This window comes from Hipposideros armiger, unplaced genomic scaffold (assembly GCF_001890085.2).
Source record: "Hipposideros armiger isolate ML-2016 unplaced genomic scaffold, ASM189008v1 scaffold_162, whole genome shotgun sequence".
Taxonomy (NCBI): Eukaryota; Metazoa; Chordata; class Mammalia; order Chiroptera; family Hipposideridae; genus Hipposideros; species Hipposideros armiger.
In genome coordinates this window covers 1,755,375-1,779,497 of record NW_017731512.1, presented here as the reverse complement: position 1 = coordinate 1,779,497, position 24,123 = coordinate 1,755,375, and positions in this window count along the sequence as shown.

Below are 24,123 nucleotides of genomic sequence, written 5' to 3'. Positions count from 1 at the left end.
TTGGTTGATCATCACCTCCCCTAAAGAACTCTGTGTAACAAAAAAACCGTGGTTTTACTTCTAGAAATCCTAATTCAGCAAGTGTAGGACTAGGTTCTGAATCTGAGTTGTTAAGCTTCCAGGTGCGTCTGATGATCGTCTCAGCCAGGGAACCCCTGGACTATGTAATGGCTTTCATGCCATTGTGGATCGTCTCCCCTTGAGTGTGGGTGTGACCTGTGACTTGCTTCTAGTCAGGAGAATCAGGCAAAGGTGATGGGATGTACGTAAGATGGTAGCGCCCCTCTCGCTGGAGTCTCATCTGTCATTTCTGGCCTGAGCTGCCATGTTGTGTCTGTTATGTTGGGAGGCCCTTGCGGCAAGGAACTGAGAACAGCTTTTAGGAGACGAGGGCAGCTGCCAACTGCCAGCCAGCCAGAAAATGAAGCCTCTGTAGCTGGAAGGAACTGAGTTCTGCCCACGAAAGTGGATTCTTCCCCAGCTGAGCCTCAGTAGAGGCTGCAGCCCCAGCGGATGCCTTGATTACAGCCACATGAGAACTAAACGGAAAACTCCAAGTGCCCAGACTCTTGACCCACAGAAACTCCAGATAATTAATGTGTGTTGTTTTAACATTGGTGGTGATTTGTTACACAGCAAGAGAAAATTGATACACAAGTTTTAAAAAAATAATTTCTGTTAAATGCAGCTAACTTATTTCTAACAAGTACACCTGGTATTGCCATCTTTTCTGTAGCCGAGGGGCCTATAAACACTTTTGTGTTAGCCCTGGTGCCCAGCACTCGCTCCACGGCCACTGCCACTTTTGTCACTGTACCAAGGAGGAGCTATGTTCTCTGGAGTCCTTGTTGCTCCAAAGCTACACTGATTTCCACGCTGAAGTGGAGAGGTTTTCTCTCCCTGACTCTGTGCCTCAGTGCTCACGGAGTTGTCAATGAAACCGTTCTTTCCATTTCTGCTTATTGTCAGTCTCTGTCCCTTTGTCTTTCTGTCTCTTCATCCACCTGTTTCTCTCTCTGGCTTAGACTTCAGCGTAGGATGCTGGGTTGTGTGCTGTGGGGTATGAATCCTGTACTGTCTTCCCAATGTACCTTTTTTCCAACACACACACAATCAGCCTCCCCCTCTCTGTCTCATCTTTCAACTCTCCAAAGTCCTCAAGCAAAATTTACTCCTGGTTGCCCTCCCTGCCAGTTCACTGTCTAGTATATAGATTTTTCTAGTAGATAGATTTCACTGTCTAGTGTGTATGTGTGTATGCATATATGTATATAACGGTATTTGTATATAGGTACCGTGGCTGGTTAAGGGTGTGGGCTTTCGTGCCAGGCAGGCCTGGGCTTCAACCTTGGCTCTGCCTTTTGTCAGAGGAGGGAGCCTATTCCCATCTGGTGTATGTGAGGTGGCATTTCCCCTAAATGTTCTTAGGTTCCCTCTTTCCCTTAACTCACTCCACCCCAAAGAAAACAGAGTCCTTTCTGAATTGTCAAGTTTGGAAGAAAGGAGCGGGCAGCAGTAGACTCATCTCCTCACTTCTCCACCGTGGGTCCCACACTGACATCCTTCTCAGTTGCCTTGTGCTGACCTAGGCCTTGCGGTGCCTGGTGCTGCCAGGGGTGGGAGAGGAAGTCTGGCCAGAAATGGGCGTCAGTGGGCAGGCCCACTGGGTTCTCACACCAGGCTACGTCTTCCAACTTAATCTTTATGAGGCATAGAGTGAATATTTTGGATTCCTGCATCGGTTGATTTTTGTACACCAGATGAGATTGAAGGATGCTATTTATTGCATTCCCTCAGAGACCCCAATCCTTCTACCAAAAGTGTGATCTTGGGCAGGTTTTGCAATATCTGGTACATGTTAGCTGCTTAATAAATTATGGTTGTGACTATTCGTGTATGTCAGTGGATATAGTTTAGGCTCTTGCTGTCTATGTAACTTTGGATAGGAAGGAAGGGAACTCTCCTATTCACTTGTTGAGTTGTTGCCTCTGGGTGGGCTCCTTTGATGCCTGTAGCCTGCTCTGACGTTATCTCTAATGCTCACAATGGACCAGAGGTTGTGCTTGGCTTGGGGGTTGATGGATTCTCCTCTCCTCTCTGCTACTGCTTGGGTTATCATGTCTGCTAAAATGATTCACAAATGGAATCTCCAAGAAGGTTCAAGTAACAATTTATTCAAGGTCACCAGTGATAAACCCAGGTTATAGAGATTCAGATGGGGTATTGTGCCCCTTAGTCTAGTTACGTTGTCCCACTAGGCTGTATAGGAACATGAAGCATCACCTCCCACACTTCTGCAGTGTCCCCACAAGGATCTTTCCTGTGCTAGCAGAGAAACTTGTAGGTGGAGTCTCATGGCTTCTTTAGGCCACCTCCCTCTTCTCCCTCTGTCTTTAATCTCTGTTCTCCATTCTGAATTTTCCACCACCTCCACTTTTCCTATCGGTTACTTCCTTTCAGAGATCAGCAACTACTAAGTCGCCGCTTTTGCCTTCAGCTTTTTCTTGGTTTTACATGAGCTGTGACTCAAAGCTTTTAGTTCTGTCTTCTGCCTGTTCTGCTGGTAGGTCACTTCCCTAGGGTGCCGGAGTAATGAGAGAGCTGGGTGATTCTCCACTTTGATTGGGAGTTGGCTTTTATTCTCTTTTACGTTATCCCGATAACTTAAAAGATCAGACAACTGCATGAGTTGAGGATGAGGGAGACATTAAATGGTAAAATACATAAAAAAGACTTAATCGTTAAACAAAGTATGAGTCAGTGACAAGAGAGCAAATACCCCAGTTTTTGAATAAGGGAGGATTAGTTCTAGTATAGCCTGCATGTTTCATGGTGTTATGCCTGGTCATTAATGTCACAATTTAAGAAGGTAGACCAACGGGAGTGCCTATGGGGCACAGAGGCCATATCGGTGTTAAGATGAAAATGGAAGGATGTGGGGGTGCGCAGCTGGGGAAAACAACAACATGGCTTCTAATTTTTCTTCAAATATCGGAAAGGCTGCCACCTGCAAGCTCATGATGCAGATTCATTACACGGCGGAGGCTGCTGATCAGTAGGGGCTAACACTTTTTAAATCGGTGTCTTATCCATTACCGTTTTTTTTTTTTTCATTGAGTGGTAGGGGTTAGAAGATTTTCTAGTTTAGCTCCTATTACAGATTGAATTGTGCTCTCCCAAAAGATATGTTGAAATCCTAACCCTCAGTACTTCAGAATGTGCCAATGTATTTGGAAATAGGGTTGTTACAGATATACTTAGTTAAGATGAAGTCATACTAGAGTAGGGTGAGCTACCATTCCAGTAAAACTGGTGTCCTTATAAGATTATAAGAAGATGGCCATGTGAAGACAAAGATACAAGGGAGAATGCCATGTGACAACAAAGGCAGAGATTGGAGTTAGGTAGCTACAAGCCAAGGAACGCCAAAGATCACCAGCAAACCCCTAGAAGCTAGAAAGAGGCAAGGAAGCATTCTTCTATAGGTTTCAGAGGTGAGCATGGCCTTGTTGACACTTTGATTTCAGACCTGTAGACTTCAAAATTGTGAGACAATAAATTTCTGTTGTTTTAAACCAACCAGTTCGTGGTATTTTGTTATGGCAGTCTTAAGAAACTAATACAGCTACCTAATTTTCCTAAGACCTGGGAGGTGAAGTGTCTTTCACAAGTTTTACAACTTTTTTTTCCCCTTCCACAACTTAAGAGCAAAATTGGGACTTCTGCTTGATGGGTAGGAGGCACTCAATAAACATTGTGGAATGAATAAACCCACGGCCTTACCTGGAGTTTGAATACTAGCATGTTGATGGCTTTCCCCAATTCTTGCTTCCTGTCCTGTGAGCCCAGCGCTAATGGCTAAGGCCCCCAATATTTACCCTTTACTGTCAGCATTCCTGCCTCCATGCCTTCACGCACAGGTGGGAGGACTAGATTGCCATCCATTCTAGGCTAACTTTTTTTTTTTTAGTAAACCCTATTATAACAGTGATGGCAAATAGAGTTTCTCTTACACACCAGCTGTAACCATTTGATAATGACTGCCTGGAGCGACTCTGCCGGGGATTCTGAGGCAACGGGAACAAAGAGACCCATTGGGAAAGAAGCTGGAACTGGCTGTGAGTGTCTGCATGGGTGAGGCAGGGCCTTGTGGTGGCACTTGACCTGGGAATTTACCATTCCTGACTTAGGGTCTGCAAGACACAATTTAGTATTTTATTATATTCCCTTGCACTGTGAACTAATTGCTTTTATTGCTGTATGTCTTGATTCACTTACCACATTGTAAACCTAATTAACAGCATTTTCTATCCTACACCATAGACTATCATCTATCTATCTATCATCTATCTATCTATCTATATCTATCTATCTATCTATCTATCATCATCTATCTATCATCTATCTATCATCTATCATCTATATAGCTATTTGTCTATATCTCCATATTTATGATAAATGCTATCTGACTAAAGTATCCAGTGTAGACTTTGAACTGTATATTTATACCGTATTTGCCGGCGTATAAGACGACTGGGCGTATAAGACGACCCCCTAACATTTCCACTCAAAATACAGAGTTTGTTATATGGTCGGCTGTGTGCGATTTTGCGAGTGTGGTAAAATCGCATAACAGCAAAATCGCATAACAGCCGAGCATACACCCAGCAGCGCTGCTGATGCCTGAACGGTATGTGGAATGAAGTGGGCGGGCATCGGGAGGCCACTATGGCACGGGGCAAGCACTATGGGCAGTCTATCTGAAGTGTACCTGGCGTATAAGACGACCCCCCACTTGGAGGCATATTTTTCAGGGCCAAAAAATCGTCTTATACGCCGGCAAATACGGTAACTAATAACAATAATAACAAAGTTATACACTAAAGGTTATGACATTCCAAAAAAATGAAAACAGAAAAATTCCCTTTTTTTTCTTAAAAGGTTTGATTTTTCTGTTTCAGCGTTTTGTTTTCCTCTGCAAGTTACTATGCATTTTGTTTTCTTAGTAACTGGTTAACAGAAATTAATAGAACAGGAGAAGTTATTTAGGCTTGTAAGATAATTTGGTAAATTGGCAAGTAAAAGCTTGTGGTTTGAAGGTTTTAATTTTCTTTTTCATTTAAAAAAAAAATTGTTGGGGTGATAATGTTTAGTAAAATTACACAGGTTTCAAGTGTACAGTTCTGTAATACATCATCTATATATCACATTATGTGCTCACCAACCAGAGTCAGTTCTCCTTCCATCACCATGTATTTGACCCCATTTACCCTCATCTACCATTCCCCTCTCCGCTTACCCTCTGGTAAATTGCTAAATTATTGTCTGTGTCTATGAGTTTTTGTTTCTGTATTTGTTTGTCTTTCTTCCTTTGTTGCTTTCAGTTTTATATCCCACACATCAGTGAAGTCATACAGTTCTCAACTTTTTCTGTCTTATTTTGCTTAGCATAATAATCTCAGGATCCATCCATGTTGTCACAAATAGCACTATTTCATCTTTTCTTATGGCAGAATATTATTCCATTGTGTATATGTACCAATCATCTATCGATGGACACTTTGGTGGAAACAACCAAAGTGTCCTTTTTCATTTTAAAGAAGCACATTGGAAAGGATATTTTCTCTGTTTGAGGGAAATTTAAACTAGATTTGTGTCATTTTTCTCATTAGCTTCTGAGAGTCCTGTGCTCACTTCTAATATCGCCTCCTTTCCTTCATCTTTTCTCTACTCCACTTATCAGAAGCACTGAGAAGCAGGTTCCTGAAGGGTAGGGGTTATGCTTTAGTTTTAATTTTCAGTATATATACAGGGTTTGACATATAGTAGATGCTCAATATGGTAGATTCTAAAAAAATTAATTTTGGGAATGAAGGGAATACTTATTTTTTAGGCCCATTGCCTGGTTCCCTTTAGAACCTCAGTGAATTAATTTAGATAAAATGTATGTTGTGGTCACCAATTCCAATATGTGTGTGGGGTTTCCTCCCAGTAAGCAATTCTCAGACACCAGCTGGGTGTCCTAACTTCAACTCAGTTCTGACACTGTCTACCTGGAGATGGCATCAGATCCCACAGATTAAGGGTTCAATCCTACAAGACTGCCCTCTCCACTCCCAACCCCTTCAGGTGCCAGTCGCAAGCCCAGGCAGTTACCTGTTACTTCTGGCTAACTGGCTATAAATTAGAAGTTCCCACAACTCCTCCTTGGCTTAGGTCAATTTGCTAGAGTGGATTACATAACTCAGGAAACCTGTTTACTCATCAGATTACTGGTTTATTATAAAAGGATGTAACTCAGTAACAGCCAGATGGAAGAGATGCATAGGGCAAGATGTGGGGAAAGGTCGAGGAGCTTCCATGTACTCTCTCTAGGTAAACGCCTTTCCCTGCATCTCTGTGTGTTCATCAACCCAGAAGCTTTTGTAACCTTGCTTTTGAGTTTTTATGGAGGCTTCATTGCATACCATATTTCCCCATGTATAAGACGCACAATTGGTTGCATGAGCGCAAAAACAAGCGCGAGAAATGCAAGTAAAAAACCTCTACAACCACTGTATAAGACGCACCCAGTTTTTAGACCCCAAAGTTTTTGAAAAAGGGTGTGTCTTATACATGGGGAAAATGTTAGACTATATTTAGGCCAGGAGCAGAAACCTTCTTATCTTAAAAGCCATTTTGTCTTGCTTTGTACTTTGTACCTGCTGGCTTGTGTTTGTCTCCTAGGGGCTTATGATCAGTGGCCTGGGCAGTCCAGGCGATAGCCTGGGGGAGGCCCAGACTGTGGCCTGAGGACCAGATGTGGAACCAGAGGACTTGGTCATGCCCCAAAACCCTTTGTTGCGAAAGACAATGCAACAGAAAAGCCCCTAAAGCACTGAAGGGGGAAAGTCCCATTTACCCCCTCCTATAAAACTCCACACCCCTTTTTGCTCGGGGAGGCTATGGTCTTTTCTAGCCTGACCTCCTGCAGCTCAAACACATCAAATAAATTCTAATAGACCAATTTTGGTCTCCTGAGACTCATTCCTCCAGCTGTGCCTAACATTTAATAATAAATCTCATAGCTATGAATTACTGAATATGCTTTTAGAGTATTAAATTAATTATAAAATAAGCGATATGAAAGCATAGTAATATGACTCATTAGTAGGAGAATATTTTAAAATCTTAAGGTTTTCACATGTTAAAAACTCTGTGGCCCTGTCAGCTGTGACTGTCCCTTCTCCCTTTATAGCCAATTTTTTTGATAGAATTTTCTATATTTATTATCTACATTTCCTCACTTCTCATCTATTCTTTAAACCACTGAAGCCTAGACTTACTGTGTAAAAGACACTCTAAATAAAGTGATCATCTCTCTTCTTTGTCTCTGCATCTGCAGGACAGTTTCCTTCCTTCTTTTCTTGACATCTAGTAGCATTTGACACTGTTGACCACTCTCCTTCCTGAATCTTCTTTTTCTTTTGCCTTCTGTGTCTACACACTTGCTTGGTTTTTCTCCCATCAGTCAGATGTATTGTTTCAGCCTCCTTTGAATTCTCATTTCCCTTTGTATGTGTTTAAAATGCAGACTTGAGGTATTATGGAGAAATTAACCAGGGAGATTTTGGAATAGATTAGATGTAGGAAGTGAGGAAAAGAGGAGTAAAAAAGTCTAGCCTTAGCAACTAGGAAATAGGGGAGAAGCATTTATTGAGATGAAGAAGAAAGACCGGAGAAAGAGAAAGTGTGTGTGTCTGTGTGTGTGTGCATGGGTGTATCAAGGATTCTATTCTGTGCTTTCCAAATCTTTAGATCAGCACATTAATGTTCTTTTTCTCAGAATATTTCTCTCTAGGAGTTTTCCAGAGAAAGTATTTTGGGTAAAATTGTCATAAAAGTAAATACACAATTTTACATTCTAAAATGGCCATGAGGTTTTATCAGTCAAATGTGTTTATTAAGTTGATTTTAAAGATTATAATAAGCATAAAATGTAATAGAGTTACTCTATGGGGGATATATAACAACTGAATATTCCTAGTGGCAAAAAAGTCAAACTCATAGAACCAGAGAGTAGATGGGGGCTTCCATGGGTTGGGGGTGGGGAAAATGGGGCAATGTTGGTCAAAGGGTACAAACTTTCAGTTATAAGGTAAATAAGTTATTGGGATTGAAGATACAGCGTGGCGACCACAGTTAATATTATTGTATACTTGAAATTTGCTAAAAGTGTAGATCTTAAGTGTTCTCAGCACATCAAGAAAAAAAAGGTAACTATGGATATATTAAGTTTATTATGGTAATTATTTCACAATGTCTACATATATCGGGTCACCACATTGTACTTAAATATATGCAATTTTTTATTTGTCAATACTTCATAAAGCTGGGGGAGAAAATCGCATAAAAATATACTGCCACTAGGGGGCAGAAGAGGATTAGCGCAAAGAAAACTTCGTGTAAATTGTTGCTTAATTTCAAAATTCCTGTTGTGTACTAAAAATGAAATGAGATTGGAGAGATTTTTCTTCTTCCTGTGCAAATAGATAATAAGGTTATTAAAATATTCTGCTTACTCCTATTACCATATACTCTTTAGTATGCATTCTTATATCTGGCATGTAATTTATGCATGTTAATTTGTTATTTTTAGAGTAAAAAAGCATATCCAGAGTGGGAGCTGCTTTTTGATTTTATAAAAGTAAATTCTGATTTTCAAAACCCAAGAGATCACTGGCCCTAGTATAATTTAGAAAGAAATCCTATTGCTATATTCTGCTGTGGTTCTTCTAGCCAGTTTTGGTTAGGGAATAAGTTATGGCAAGTAAAGTTTGACCTAGAATTTGTGGAATTTTAATCTCTTCATGGAATCAAAGACTCTCCATAAATCCTCTAATGTGTATTTATTACTATCTTTTTTCTTCCTACTTTTGCTTTGTGCTTGAAGTACGTTCTTTCCTCCTAATGCTTCTTTTATAATTACAGCTGGAAAAGAACAAATATAACTGAAAAGGTAGCAAAATGTACTTGTCAGTGGTTTGGTTGCCTGGTGAGCTTTTTAGAAGCTGTCTCTGTACAGCACCAGTCTCCCACATGTTCTTTTTTATTATGAACTAGTTTATTTGAATACAAATGTTTTATGAGAATCCAGGAAACCCCTCTCACTTAGGAAAACTGCCTAGAAATTCTCCAATAAGAAAGTGCATTATTATGTTTTTTTTTACTATTAACAAGGGACTGCCCCTCCGTGAGGCCCGCTGCTTTTTTCTTCCCTTCCCTAAAGTGAATGCCTGTTTGTGATATAATTTGGCTAATGAGGAAGGTCCTAAAATGGGGGTTGCATCTCCATGAAGGGGATGGTCATTCCTGGGGCCCATAATCTGGGGGAAATTGTGGGTCTTTAGATAGGAAAATGGAACTCAGGAGGTGGGAGAGGAAAGTCTTGCCTTCTCTGAGTGGTGCCCTCTTGGGTCTGGATTTTGGGGTATTTAGACATTCTTGAGGTTGCTCCCATATAGGAGCAGTTTAAGATGGCTGCTGTGGGGGAGGCTGGGAAAGGGGACGGGGAGCTGAAGAGGAGTGAATTATTGATATATCACATAAAACAAATTATCTAGTTGCCCACTTATTCTCCTCCTGTTATCGTTTAGATATTAGTGATTTCTAAATATTTTGGCTTTTTCCAGTTGCACTGAAGGGAATTTAAGGAAGAGTTAAAACTGTTAGGTAAGAACCATACCTTCCTGTGAGGCCAGTGTGGAAGTTGTAGCTTTTATAGAGGAGACATTGAAAGCAGGAATTTGAATGTTTGAGTCACAAGGCCCAGCCTTCCCCTCCATGAGAGCCCTTTGCCACCTTGAAGGGTAACGGAGTCCTCTCAGATACACAGAATAAGACATGTAGAAAGAGGGGATGGTAGGGATTTCTTCCCCAGCAAAATGCTACAGGGAGCTGCCCCCTAAGCTTTTCCCTTGACAAAGCTCTTTCAAATCTATCAATTACTGGGATGAGAAGATGAAGTAAGTGATTTGTCTATATTTATTATCAACTCAGAATTGACTCCATCACCCAACTGTTTTCAAGTAAGGAAACCAAAAACTAGTTGTCAGAGCGTAACTGACTTTCCTCAAATCACAGAGTTAAATTTGGAGTGGTGGTGGTAGTGGAGGGGGGAATAAAACGCAGGTTTCCCATGTCCAAGTAGTTTTGACACTGCCCCAAATAGAGATGTTTCCTTTTTGTTCTCCAGGTCTTACTCTGCAATGAGATAAAAGTTTTAGGATGCCAAGAGACAGAGACAAGTCAAAAAAGATTTCTATAAGTTCTCTATTTTCTACCCAAGGCAGTGCTAAACAATATTAGATATGAATTGTATGGTTTCAGCCCTGTGTTGAAAGTGGAATTCTTTCAAGGACTCTGGGACCCCGAGGTGTGTGGCTTATTGGTTAAAGGGGCAGACATAGAAAGAATCTCTTGCACCCCACAACCAAGCCCTGAAGGTATGACAAGATGAGTGCTTCAGAAGTGTGTGTGTGTGTGTGTCCTTTTATTGCCTTTTTGGGAAAGAAATGGTGGGCTAGGGAACATCGAATCATTACCCTCTTCTTCATCCAGTACAGTGAAGGGTCCTTTTTAGATATGAAAGAAGCAAGCCATCTCAATTCTAAAAAAAAAAAAGGGACATTGAGCAGGTGTTCCATTTTCTCTTCCTCAGTGAAGTTTATCTCCTGGTAAAGGAACACCAAGATGTGGATGACAATTATAATGATCATAGATTATTGACCCCATGTGTTTCTGTGTAAAAGAAAAATCATTGGATGGCATTGTCTGTGGCTCTTTCATAACATCCAGCCAGCTCTCTGTGGACAGCATGCGTCATTTGTGGTAGCAGCTAACATTGATTGCTTGCCTACTAGTGTGCATTGTTCTAAGTCCTTTGCCTGTTATCAGTGCTTGGTAATCCCTCTAAATGCCTTATACAATAGGTGCAATATTACAGATGAAGATGCTGACAAAATGAGGTTAAGTATGTATCACATAATAGGTGGAGAGCCTGGACTCAAATCCTAGCAGTCTGGTTTCAACAGGTGTGCTCCTAACACTGCACTGCCTACTACCTGTTAGCATTCTCCTGACTTCCACGGAATCATATGGGCCTAGGTTAAATCTTGCAGCTGTTATCCACAATTCCCTAGGTTCTGGTGTGATCACATATGAGTACATGGAAGTTACTCTTGTTTGGGGAGAGCAATCCACAGTAAAAACTGGAGTTTGATGATAAAATCACCTTAGTACCGACCAGGAATAATGTGGCCCGGGAGGTCATTCCCTGTATTTGACTCATTAATATTATTTTCGAATGATGCAGCTACTATTGGGTCTTTGGAAAAGTCATGATGTAGTTTGTCTATGTTTTCCAAAGGTCATTTGTTTATATAAATAACAAAAATCAATCAGTGATATATTGCCCGTTTTGTTTGATAACCTTTTGCCATCTTTCAGTGAGCTTCATAATTCCTCGTTCATAGAAGGACCTGTCTTTATTTGCGGGAAACTGAACAAGATACTGATTTACAGCCTCATCTGAATTGAACGTTATACCACACAAGGAGTTTTGAAGAGAGTGAAACAAGTGAAAGTCTGACAGCACAAGGTCAGACGAGTATGGTGAGTGTGGCAACACATCCCATCCAAGCTCCAATAATTTTTGACGGGTGATCAAACTTGTGTGTGGTCTCCTGTTGTTGCAATGGAACACAACTCCTTTACAATTAACAAGCTCTGGATGTTTCTGGATGATGGATTCATTCAAACTGTCTAATGGCCGACAGTACATATTCGAATTGATTGTTTGGTTCCTTGGTAAGAGCTTAAAAAACACGATACCTTTAAAATCCCACCACACTGAGAGCATAACCTTCCTCTGATGAATGTCTGCTTTCGATGTGATTTGAGGTGAATCATCACATCGGGACCAAGACTGTTTGCACACCACATTGTTGTAAACAACCCACTTCTCATCACCAGTTATCAGTCACTTCCAAAAAGAATTGTTTTCCTCATGTTTAATGAGCATATTGCAGATGTTTATATGCACCATCAAATAAACTTCTTTGAGTTCATGTGGAACCCAAATATCGAGCTTGTTTACATATCCTAGCTTCTTCAGGTGGTCGTGAATGGTTGAATGATAAATGTTCAATGTTCCTGCAATCTCTCGTGTCGTGTAACATGGGCTTGACTCCATCAATGCCTTTATTTTGTCGTCATCAACCTCAGTGGGCCTCCCTGACCGAGGAGCGTCGTTGAGATCAAAATCACCAGCATGGAATTTTGTGAAACATCATGGTAGTGACGTTCTTGTAGAGCATTGTCACTGTAAGCTTCATGCAGCTTTTCACAAGCTTGACACATGTTCTTCCCTTTATGGAAGTAAAACAGTAAAATATGGCAAAAATGCACAGTTTGGTCTTCCATCTTCAACTTGTAAAATCTCCAAAACTCAACCAAATCGCTCAATTTTTCTTAGAATGAAGCTAGAACTGTCAGCTGTCAAATGACATAGCAGTAACATAGATGTGAATGACTCTAGCACTTCCAAAAATGAACTCGTGCCTTCTGTCGCAAACATGCATCGTGACTTTTCCGAAGACCCAATATTTATGGAAATATTATTTAATACTTAACTAAATATAAAGCAGGTTTTTTACATGTATTACCTGTTAACCCACCCAGCAACCAAAAGGGGTAAGTACTAATATTATCCCTAGTTTAAAGATGAGCATAAGGTTATTGAGTAATTTCCTCATGTTATATAGTTTCTTAAAAGGCAGAAGTGAGATTTGAACTCAACACTATGACTCCAGTGCCCACATTCTTAACCACTGAGTCATTTTGGTACCCTAGTTGGCTGTTTTGCAGTTCAGGAAAGACATCTTCCCATTCAGTTAGTTTTCCTGATAAATTGTGAGCAGTAAAAATTTGGTCTTTGTATTCCAGAATTTTGTTTTGCTGATTCCATTCTGCTCTTCAACCATCTGTGTACAATTCTTTCTTTCTTTGGTATTCAACTTTCATCATCTGACTTTGATTTGGTCAAACTCTATCCTCCTTGAGATTTGTATTGTTTGAGTTTCTTTTTCTATAGAAACCATTTTTGTAGTTAATTTAATAAGTGTGTTTTAATACTTTAAAGTCTTCTTCTCTTATTAAAATAATGGAATTTATATAGTGCTGTGATTGATATTTTCAGTAAAAAGTATAGGTATGTATATATAATTTACCCTCCGTTGGGCACAACTGATCTCACAGATTTATTGCACACAAATTTTCAAATATCTGACAGTTAACTTAAGTATCATGACTCATTGCTTCTGTATCTTTTCCCTCTACCATAACCTATAGCCAGTCATGTTTGTGACTTAGTACAGTACAGACGTATTTCATTTTTTTGTGTGTGCAATTAATCTGTGAGATCAGTTGTGCCTGAAGGAGGGTTAAATTTATAAATTTTTGGCCCTACAATTATCCTAATGAATTATTCATGAAACACAAATTATCCAAACTTACTTGCCAATGTCACTTTTTCAGCATGCCATGATTTGAGGGTGTAAGAAAGTGTCTGCCTTAAAATACTTGCTAATGGCATAGAGAAATAAAGTATTATATCCAGAAAGTCTTCTGAAAAGGCAAACAGGGTCATCCCAGGAGGGCTACAAGATCTTACAGTTAGGTTCGTGAACTTGTTTTCAACGATGTTGCTAACCTTTTTTTGATATCACAGGGATTATTCATTATGAATTTGTACCAAGTGGACAAACAGTTAACCAAGTTTATTATTTGGAAGTGCTAAAAAGGCTGCATGAAAAAGTTAGAGGACTTGAACTTTTCTCCAACAATTCATGGCTCTTGCATCATGACAATGCACCAGCTCACACAGCACTGTCTGTGAGGGAATTTTTAGCCAGTAAACAAATAACTGTATTGGAACACCCTCTCTACTAATCTGATCTGGCCTCCAAAGACTTCTTTCTTTACCTGAAGATAAAGCAAATACTGAAAGGAAGACATTTTGATGATATTCAGGACATCAAGGGCAATACAACGACCGCTCTGATGGCCATCCCAGAATAAGAGTTCCAAAATGGCTTGGAAGAATGGACTAGGCAATGGTGTCATAGCTTCCCAAAGGAAGTACTTTGAAGGTGACTATAGTAATATTCAGCAATGAGGTATGTAGCACATTTTCTAGGATGAGGTCGTAAACTTAATTGTCTGACCTTTTATGTATTAACTGAAGAGTGCTGTATTAGCCAGTGTGTTGCTTCAATTTGCAGAGTGGGATGGAACCCTTGATTAAAAGATTTGGGACAGGTAAATTAATCACCAGTACAGATCATTTTACTTTAGGCATGTATGACTGGGTCAGTGAGCTTGGAGTGTATAAGAACCTGGAAGAAAGTGGGTGGCAATAGGAGCAAGGAGTGGGGAGAGAAAAATAGAAATTTGAAAAGTGGGAAAAGCTAAATGGGTACATGGTCTTGTAGTGAACATCCATGCAGTTACTTGCCCAGCTCACAGTATTTCCCCTTCTTTGTTAATCTTCCATGCCTTGTCCCTGCTCCCACCTCCCATGTGATTATAGTGGGAGCAGTCAAGTTCATATAATATGTCTTTACCTTCACAGCTGATTGGGCAAATGTGGGCCACTATATCCCTTCTGAAATCTCAGACCAAGAGATTCTAGACAGTTGGTTGTTCTCTCAAAAAGAGATATAAAACAGGATGTCTGGCTGGTGGGTAGGGCTGGCTGCTCATGGGGAAAGTGCCTCCGGCAGCATTGGGGAAGTTGGTTGGGGTGGGGTCCCAGTGGCTCAGCAGGATGGAGCAGCAGAGCTCACCAGGCCAATCAGATTCAGATTTAGCCTGTGGGGGCGGGCTCAACACAGGGAAGATGGCGTCTGCCTGCCAGCTGCAGTGAAGGAGGATTCTTCACAGGGAGAATGCCAACTGTTCTCCCTTCCTCTCTCCAAAGCCACATACCTCAGTCTGCCCCCTGTGTGCCTCTGACACCCTCTGTGTCACTGTCCATCCGTCGGATCCCAGGGTGAGTGTCTGCGAGTGAGTGAGTCTGTGCGCGGGCTATTTAAGAAAACCTCTGGGTTTCCCCACAGTCTTCAATCCCACCTGGATGGTCGGAATCCCCACTGTTTACACAGCCAGATGTTGTGGGGCCTTCTCTTCCTGGCATCAGTACTGGGCTGGGGAGTCTGGTGTGAGGCTGCAGTCCCTCACTTCTTTGGGGGGAGCCTCTACTGCCATTATATTTCTCAGCCACCACACGGTGGTTTGGGGCCTGTTCTACTTCTCTGCCCCGCCTACTAGTTTCAATGTGGCTGCTTCTTTATATTTTTAGTTATAAAACTTCTGTTCAGCTAGACCTCAGGTGGTTCTCCAGGTTGACATTTCCATAATTTAGTTGTAATTTTCATGTGTTCACGGATAGATGGAGGCACAGTGTTTATCTCCTTCACTATTTTTGGATCCCGATCTATTGAACTTATCATTTATAGCTAGTCACTTTTTTATTTGGATAAAATATGTCTAACGAAAAATTTACCATTTTAATCATTTTTAAAGCATACAGTTCAGTGGCATTAAGTACATTTATATTGTTGTGTGACCATCATCACCATCCATTTCCAGAACTTTTTTCATCTTTCTAAACTGAAACTCTGTGCCCATTAAACAACTCCCCATTCTTTTTTCTCCTCAGCTCCTGCTGACTATTACTCCTTCTGTCTCTATGAATTTGACTACACTCTATATGCCTCATATAAGTGGAATCAGTAGCATTTGTCCTTTTGTGACTTGCTTATTTCACATATCATAATGTCTCCAAGGTTTGTCCATGTTGTAGCATAATCAGAATTTCCTTCATTTTAAAGGCTGAATAATATTTCCTTGAATGCATATACCACATTTGTTTTATCCATTTATCTGTTGATGGACACTTGAATTGCTTCCACATTTTGGCCTTTGTGAATAATGCTGCTATGAACATGGATGTAAAAATATTTTTTTGAGTCTCTGCTTTCTATTCTTTTGGTATTGACCCAGAAGTGGAGATGATGGATGATATGAGAATCCTATGTTTAATTTTTTGAGACATTGCCATATCATTTTCCACTGTGGCTTTGCCATTTTAGATTTCCACTAGCAATGCTGAGGGGTTCCAATTTCTTTATTTCCTTGTCAACAGTTGTTATTTTGATACTAGCCATCCAAATGTGTGTAAAGTGAAATCACATTGTGGTTTTGATTTGCATTTCCCTAATGATTAGTGATTTTGTGCACCTTTTCATGTGCTTATTGGCCATTTATGTATCTTTTTTGGAGAAATGTCTATTCAAGTATTGACTTTTTGTTGTTATTGAGTTGTAGAAGTTCTTCATATATCCTGGATGTCAATTCCTTATCAGCTACATCACTTGCAAATATTTTCTCCCATTCTGGGTATTGCCTTTTCACACTGTTGATAGTATTATTTGATGCACAAAAATTTTAATTTTGATTTAGTCCATATTATCAATTTTTGCTTCTATTGCCTGTGCTTTTAGTGTCATATCCAAGAAATTATTGCCAAATCCAATGTCATGAAGATTATCCCCTTATTTTTTCTTCTAAGAATTTTAGTTCTACCATTTAAATATTTGATCCATTTTGAGTTAATTTTTGTATATGGTGTAAGGTAAGAGTCCAACTTTATTCTTTTGCATGTGGATACCCAGTTTCCCACCACCATCTGTTGAAAAGACTCCTTTCCTCATTGAATTTTCGTGGCACATTTGTTGAAAATCACTTGATTAAATATGTGAGGGTTTATTTCTGGGCTTTCTGTCCTTTTCAATTGGTCTGTCTGTCTGGATTTATGCTAGTACCATAGCTTTGTAGTAAGTTTTGAAATCAGGAAGTGTGAGACCTCCAAGTTTGCTCTGTTTCTTTCAAGATTGTTTTGGCTATTAAGGGCCCCTTGAGCATCCATATGATTTTTTAGAATGGATATTTCAATTTCTACAAAAAAGTCATTGAGATTTTGATAAAGATTGTCTTGCTTGAACTCTTGCATCTTTGCTTTGAGCTTCTGTTTTACAGAAATAATTAATTTGTTAAGTTTTAATTTGCTTTTATTTGTTCCATGAAAATTTCTTGTGACTATTCTTTGCCATTTGCTTTCCATCTCTCCCCCTCCCTGTCCCACCCCTTTGCTCCCCCCCCCACACACACTTTTTGGTGGTATTGTGGTGAAGTTGATACAGTGATTCCTTTTTATATTTTCTTCACTCATCCTTAAATGAGTAGAGTTCTTTTTGCACCATATATTACAGGAAGTTTATGTGAAAGAGAGGTTAGGGAATTTTTGAAGCTTGTAGAAAATTTCCATTATAAGTAAAATTCTTGTGACCTTATGACACCTGTGTTGTATGGGTAAATTCTTTTAGCCTTTATTTCTTTCCAGCCACCTGAGATTGTCAGCCACAGCACTATCCATAATGTACTCTACTCTGCCTTACTTCCTAAAAATATTGTATGCATGAGTGATTCCTGGTTTACACCTACCTTCCTTGTTTTTTTTTGATACAGCCTACACACCTCTTAGGTTGCCCTGGAGACTTGCTCTGACAGATTTGTTTGAGATCTTTAGCTAAATACTTCCTCTCTGGGTCTCCTCCATACCTCTGTTTGACCTTCAAATGCATTTGGCCACCTATCCTCATGTATTCTAATTTGGAATTATAAAAGTCTCTGAATTTTATTAAAAGTGGAGCTTAACTTTCTGTTTTTCATTTCCTGGTTGTTTTGGGGTGATTTCCTGAAGAAAAAGAAGTTAGTAGTATAGTTTACAACAAAGAATCTGGGAGGTAAGAGCTTTACTTGTTGAAATAACAATCATAGAAAGTTGACTTTCATGAGCAAGAAATGTGAGGAGAATGGATAATAACAGAATACAAAACAGTGTCTTTATGGTGAATTCTAGCTAAGTAAAGACACCTGCATGATCTGCATGAATGACAACATATGGAATGCAGAACTGATGTGAACTGGCTGCCTTTGCCCTTCACAGGCAACCTTAGGGTGCTCTGGAGATCTCTGCTTTAGGCTTATGTGTATTTCTCAGATTTTGGTTTCGAATCTAGTATTGTCATTTGGTGTTTTCATCTCTAAATATCCTGGCTCAGTGAACTTGCCTCATCCATTGACTCTGTTGTCCTTTCTTCCTTCCACCTATCACCAGTTAACAAGTATCTGCTTTAGCAGACTGGGTGGAATTCTGGATTTTCAAGGTAATGTGAATGTGACAGGGAAACAGTGAGTCTTTCTATTAAGGCTGGAATTATAAAGTAACTGGGATTATAAAGAAGAGATAAGAAATCTATGGTTGTACCTTACATTCAGGATAGGGGCAGAAGTTGGAATCAGGTATGAATGAGAAAGGTTATATATTCCAGGTGGAACCAGGAATGTTTAGATAATAATAGTGTTTGGCCAGCCAAGGAGTGACATCCTAAATGAGGTGGCATGACAGAGAGAGGCTTAGACAAGTGTTTGTTTTCTTTATAGATGGCACCTGTAGGAATATTATTTAGGACAAAGTGCTTCATAAAATGCATTAATGAGTAACATCAAAGTGCTGTGGCAAGAAGGAGTGGCTGGGAAGAGATTCACTGAAGCAGTGGCTTCTTCCAGGTGTTGGCATAAAAGAGTCCATGAAACATTCTCCAAAAAAATGAGTGGGACTCTCCTTTCTCTCTCCAACTACGCTCTTCTCATGATTCCTTTTCCCCTTCAAATTTGTCTTAGGTGTTCTTCTTCTTCTTTTTTTTAATTTTTATTGGGGGAACAGTGTGTTTTTCCAGGACCCGTCGGCTTGAGGTCAAGTAGTTGTTTCAATCTAGTTGTGGAGAACACAGCTCAGTGGCCCATGTGGGGATTGAGCCGGCAACTTTGGTGTTATGAGCACTGTGTTCTAACCAACTGAGCTAACCGGCCACTGTCCGCGCCCCCACCCCCCGCCCCAGGTGTTCATTTTGACTTGTATAAATTGTGAAATGTGGCAGATGATTGAAGATGTTGGTGAGCTCACCCCTGTAGAGATGGCCCTATGTTAAGCCATATAGGCTCCTTAATATTACAACAGAATGTAGAAGAGTTATTCAACCAATGTAATAAGGTTAACATTTGTAATACTACAAATAGAATACTTACCTTTTAAAGTCCCCCTTTAGACATCTACAATTCCATGTAATTGTGTTAAAAAACATTGTTCTGAGAGACAAATAATATGTCCATATATAAGGAGATAATAAAGGTGTATACACTACTGTCAAGGCAAACATAAGTGTACATGCTCCAAATTCTATATTAATTTATTTATATTTTTTATGAAGAGGATTTTCCATATCTCAGCTTAGGGTACTGCCCATGATGCACTTTCTAAATGAGGAAAAACAGTTATATCAGAATAACTAAATGAAAAATTATATACATGCTTTTTAAATGAAATAATGTAGTCACATTCTCTGAAAGATAACTAAAATCTCTCATATACTATACTATATATCTTTTGAATTAATCTCATTGCTTTCTAGCTATGTCTTTCCATCCTGCTACCTATTGGCAGCTTAGCAGCTGCTCAGCTCAGGCTGGCATCGAACCGCTGTTGCTCAGAGCTCAAACTCTTGAGCGAGCTCTTAACCAACTGAGCCACTCGGCCGGCCCTTAGCTATGTCTTTTTTATTGTACTGAATATATGTTTTTCAAATTTTAGGAAAAATTCTTTGTCCACTTTATATTTGGCATCCTTAATCTCCAGAGCTTGCAAATGATATCAGAGTGGGAAGTAATATAAATTATTCCAAATAACTGGAACTTTGGAAATAAAACTAGTGCTCCATACAAGTAAAATAAATTTTTTTTTTTGCCTGGAGCACATGAATTCTAATTTTATTAACCATCAAATTTGTAAAATTTGTCTACTTTTTATGTGGAAAAAGGGTAGAATGGCTACACACATTTCAGTTATGAAGAGCTCTATAGTAAAAGAAGCTAAAATTAAAGAATGTCTTCCAGTTTTGGAACAAATATTTTCATCCGTGTTATATAGAAAGGGAATCTATCAGTCCTATTCCCAAATGAAATATCTCTTTCTAAATGGCACATGTCACAGCAGCTTGATGAGAAACCCAGATTCTAGAGGATTAGTTCAAATTCAAATGTGCAAGATGAGATAATCCAGTGTTTTAACTAAGTTCTCTTCCTCCTAAAGGGAAAATGGAATCCCTATATTTTTCATACACTTAACAGAATCTTAGAGTTGGCACGGTTCTAATTTATACTTAAATCCTCAAATGTTACTTTTCCAAGCTATTTGATCTGAGAATGATGGGCTTCTTTCTGATTGTTTAAATTTGGCCATTTTGGAATCTGATTCAGAAGTTAGAAAGTCCTAACTTAGTCAATGGTTGCCAAACTATAGCATCAAAGAATTAAGCTCAGTTCAAAAATAAAAATTGTGAGTCCTGATTGAGTGCTACACTTGGCAAATGTCTTCATACAAATCTCTGCCTCCCATAAAATGGGTTTGACACAATTCTAGGAAATGATCCCTGCTAGCTTTTTAGGATTGATTAGATGCAGTTCTCAATCATTTTGAGAGTTGACATTTTCATTTAGCGTTTGTAGTGTAACTATTAGTACTGAAAATCTGGGCTGTGACTTATAGAAGAAAGTAAATATAACAAGATAAATCTCTATTGTTAAGTATTGTTAAATACTATATAATTATTTAGAAAAATTTTTAGGCATTTAATATGAAAAAAAATCCCTTTTACTTGTATATTATAGTACATGTGTGCTTTTATATAACACACTACTTCAAAGTGTAAGATATATCAATCTCTTATAAATTTGTAGTAGGTTTATAAGTATCTCAATAAATATAATAAATTGTGCTTATAAACTTTGTATACTTACAACATCAGATCGTGGTTAATGTTTAAAAATATTTAAGAAAACAAAATATAAACAAAGTAATGGTCACAAAACTTATGAACACCAGCACTTAAGCCAACCTCCCGCCTCCCTCCCAAATTTAATACTATGTGATTGATTAATTTTTCCATCATCTCTATAATTACCTTTATCTCTCGCTGGAGTTGCAAGGCTACCTACACAACCAAGAGAAGAATTATCATTTAGGGCTGCAAAATTACTGGTTTGGGGAGTTGAGGTTGGAATATGGCACCTAAGTATACCTTCTATGATAATTTGATCCAAGCAGGTGCTTTTCAGGATAAGCCTAGAAAGGTAGGCTGATATGAAATTGTGTTGAATCTCATATCCAAGGCTAGAAATTTGAATTAATTTTGGTAGGAACTGTTGCTGATATTTAAGTAGGGGAAGTACAGAATGAGGGCTGGGCTTTAGGAAGGTTGATAAAGTTTCATATTATTTTCATTTACTTCAATGCGCAAATTCTACTTTGAATAATTGTAGAGATCTGACTTCTGTCCTGAAAAATTCCTCCAGCTTTACTGAAGTATGAGTAACAAGTGAAAATTATATGTATTTAAGGTGCACAAGTACATGTACTTAAGGGATATAATTGTATATATTTAAGATGATATTTTGGATATATGTATACGTTGTGAAATGACTATCACAATTGAGATAATTAACATATCCATCATCTCATATAGTTAACATTAAAAAATTCATTTATTTTCCAATTACAGTTGACATACAATATTATATTAGTTTCAAGTGTACAACATAAGGATTAAACATTTATATACCTTACTAAATGATCACCCTAATAAGTCTAGTACTCATCTGACATTATATGTAGTTATTACAACATCATTGACTATATTCTCTATGCTGTACTTTACATCCCCATGACTATATTTATAATTGGCAATTTGTACTTCTTAATCACTTTCACTTTTTCACCCAGTCCCCCAACACCCCCTCCTGTCTGGTGATCATCAATTTGTTCTCTGTATCTATGAGTTTGTTTCTATTTTGTTTCCTAGATTCCATATATAAGTGCAATAATAAGTTGCCATTTGTTTTGTGGTGAGAACATTTGAACCTACTCTCTTTAGCAAGTTTCATGACTATTAATACATTATGTTCTGAAATTTAAAAAAATCAGGATATTTAACAGGAAAAAACAAGAAAGTAGTAGAGAATTAACAAAAACCTCTCTTTTTTTCTTTTCTTCTTAAACAAATCTCCTTAAAAGTCTTAGTAATACTGATTTGGTGGTTATGAACTCCTTTAGCTTTTTCTTGTCCAGGAAGCTTTTTATCTGTCCTTCAATTCTAAATGATAGCTTTGCTGGGTGGTGTAATTTTGCTTTTCATCACATTGAGTATTTTGTGCCAATCCCTTCTGGTCTGCAAAGTTCCTGGTGAGAAATCAGCTGGGAGCTTCCTTATAGGTAACTAATTGCTTTCTCTTGCTGCTTTTAAGATTCTCTCTTTGTCTTTAAGCTTTGGTATTTTAATTATGATGTGTCTTGGTGTGGGCCTGTTAGGGTTCATCTTGTTTGGAACTCTCTGCACTTTGTAGGCTTGTATATCTATTTCCTTTGCCAGGTTAGGGAAGTTTTTCATCATTATTTCTTCAAATAGGTTTTCAATTCCTTGCTCTCTCTCTTCTTCTTCTGGTACCCCTATGATTCTGTCTGTATGCTTGATATTGTCCCAGATGCCCTAGTTAAACTATCGTCATTTTTTTCTGTATTATTTTTTCTTTTTGCTGTTCTGATTGGGTGTTTTCTGCTACTTTATCTTCTAAATCACTGATTCAATTCTCTGCTTCATCTAATCTGTTGATTTCCTCTAATGTATTCTTCATTTCAATTATTGTATTCTTTATTTCTGACTGGTTCTTGTTTATAATTTCTATATCCATTTTTATGTTTCCTAACTTTTTGTTGCAATTTTCTCTGAGATCATTGAGTATCTTTATAATCAGTATTTGGTACTCTGCGTCTGGTAGATTTCTGGTCTCCATTTTGTTTAGTTCTTTTTTTGGAGCTTTGTTCTGTTCTTTTATTTGGGGAATTTTTTTTTATCTTCCCAATTGGCTGCCTCCCTGTGTTTGTTTCTATGTATTAGGTAGGGCTCGTATGCCTCACAGTCTTAGTAGAGTAGCCTTGTGTAGTAGGTGTCCCGTGGGACCCAGTAGTGCTGTCTCTCTGGTCACCAGAGCTGGGTGCTCCAGGTGTGTCCATTGTGTGTGCCCTCCTGTTGTATATGAGCCTTGGTTGCTATTTCCTTGTCAATGGGAGGGATTGAGCCTCAGGCTGATTGGTTGTGAGGACTGGCTGTGACTACAGTGGAGGAGCTGTGGTGCAAGGGCTGACCCTGCAGAGCAGGATTTGCTATAGGTGGGGCTCTGGTGCCTGCCCAGTGTGACCTTTGGGTCTGTCATCCTTGGAGGCAGCTGGGTGATGCTCCGGCTTGGTCTGAAGCTGGCCACCAGGTGTGCCAGCCCTGAGGTCTCCTACGAGGAGACCCACAGCAGGCCAAGTTTAGTCGAAGCCCTGCCCAGGGCCACCTAGTATGAGCCAAAAAGCAATCCACAGATGACTGCCACCCACACTGGGCATGAAGTTGCCTCGAAAGTCTAATCTGTGATCTAATCTGTGAGGCAGGCTGTCACTAGTGCTGAGCTCGGGGCTGTTCAGCAAAAGGTATGGGACATGTCAAAGCCAGATGCTGCTTATTTGGGTTTTGGGAAACTTTGAGAGATTTTAGGAAAGTCTTCAGCATGAGCCAAGGCAGGAAAAGCCTTATATGGAAAAGCCACTGGAAGTGGCTTGGGTGGGCCTGCAAGTTGGGTGGGTTGGGGTCTTAGAGGATAGCTAAGATAGGGCAGATGAAAGGTGATAGCCAGTTTGATGGAGACTCAGATATAGAGTCTGCCTGTGTCTGCATGCAGGGATGGGGAGGGCTCAACAAAGAAGCAATGACTTTCACCAGCTTCTTCCCCCAGGAGAAAGCTGCCCCTCCAGCCCTCACCCTGAAGCTAGACAATTCAGTTCCTCCCTATATGTCTCTCTTGCTG